Here is a 1,611-nt window from a genome sequence, read left to right on the forward strand (position 1 = left end):
GAGCAAAAACAGTCCCCACCACCTGCCATTAACACCTCTAGACACCCATCATAATGGGTGGCAGTGCTAACATGCTCTGCTGGCAGGAATATACGGTAACACCTCGACCAGGCAAAACCAATTAAAAAAATTCCCACAAGAGCCAAATCTTAATTGACACAAAACCAACGGCCCTTCGACGTCGTCAGGTGGAGGACTCGGCTGACACAAAAATTCCAAGAAGTACTGAGGGCGGAAAGGTGGAGGACTCGGCTGAGGCTCCGACACCTTGTCTAGATACACGGCCGGCTTCCCGTCATTAATCATCTGCAAGGGCCTCTCCAAGGCACTCGGAGACATGGCTACGCCAAAAAGAGGAGGAACCTCCCATACCTCCTCCTCCTCCGGGCCCGGATCGTTCACCACTGGTTCCACCTTGCCATCAGCCGGTTCCACGGGGGCCAAGTCCAGCATATCTGGGACACCACGATAGGATTAGAGCTTGAGTCGCCACCAGACGTCCACCGTTGGCCAGCCTTTTCTGCCTTAGCTCTTCCAGGCGCGCATGCTCCTTGTTGCGAATGGAGAAGCGACGATCGCCGACTCTGTAGCTCATGATCAAAGGTCTATGAACAGAAGTGGTATGAATCACTAGCATGAGATGCCTTTATATAGCCTCAGAAGGGCGAATATCTAGGCGGAAATCACGGAGCTGATAGTAAAACTGCCATAATCAGGCCATAACAGACGGGAGGCCAGAATCTTTGTCAAGAGGGAGTTCCGTCAAATCCTCTCGAAAGGAGTGAAATTCGCACGCTGAACTGAAAAGGGCAGATTCACCCAGGATACGGGGAATATTTGCAGGCGTCAGACTGAAAAGGGCCTCACAATGTGGCCGACTCTAGGGCGAGTCGGCCGGAGAACCAGGATGGATATCCAAAGAATTAATAAATGAAGCCCTCCAAGAGGGAAACCTAATTTTATTATAAGAGAGGAGAAATACACAAGATAAGGAGCTTATTACATCACGAATAAACAAAAAATGCTCCTACGCAGCCCCACTCGGTAATATGGAAACCAATCTCGACCAAAGCCATCACTCGCCGGGTGAAGAGGAGTCGCTCCCAAAGAACGCCTCCCCGGGCAGCCTAGTGGGAGACGGACAGAAAGTATCCCAGAAGGCTGGCATGATTGGCAACACCACCGGCTCCTCGTCATCAGGATACATCTCCAGGTATCGAGCGAAGTCGGCGTCATTCATCAGGCCCGTAGCCGGCCTGTCCAGGTCATCAAGCGGAATGGAAAAGGTCATACGAAAGGTCAACTGTTCAGGGACGGCCACCTCCACAAAAGATCCATCCTGAGCAGTCACCCTGGCAGTACCCGGAGGCGGCGGACTGAGTGAAGTCGGAGCATTCTCCGTACGAATCGAGGTCGGTGGCTGTTGAATGGAGGAAGTAGCACCGGAGGGGGACCTCTGAGAAGACGGGCAAGGAGCCTTCTTCTTATTCTCCCTCTCAGGTCGAGTCCGCTTGGAAGGAAGACGGCGTCGAGGAGACCCAAAGTCGATCCACTTTCCCTTCAGAGGCGAGCGACCCATGGTTGATCAAGTGAGAAGGGACGTAGAAGATA

The sequence above is a fragment of the Ipomoea nil genome, unplaced genomic scaffold (assembly GCF_001879475.1).
Source record: "Ipomoea nil cultivar Tokyo-kokei standard unplaced genomic scaffold, Asagao_1.1 scaffold1585, whole genome shotgun sequence".
Taxonomy (NCBI): Eukaryota; Viridiplantae; Streptophyta; class Magnoliopsida; order Solanales; family Convolvulaceae; genus Ipomoea; species Ipomoea nil.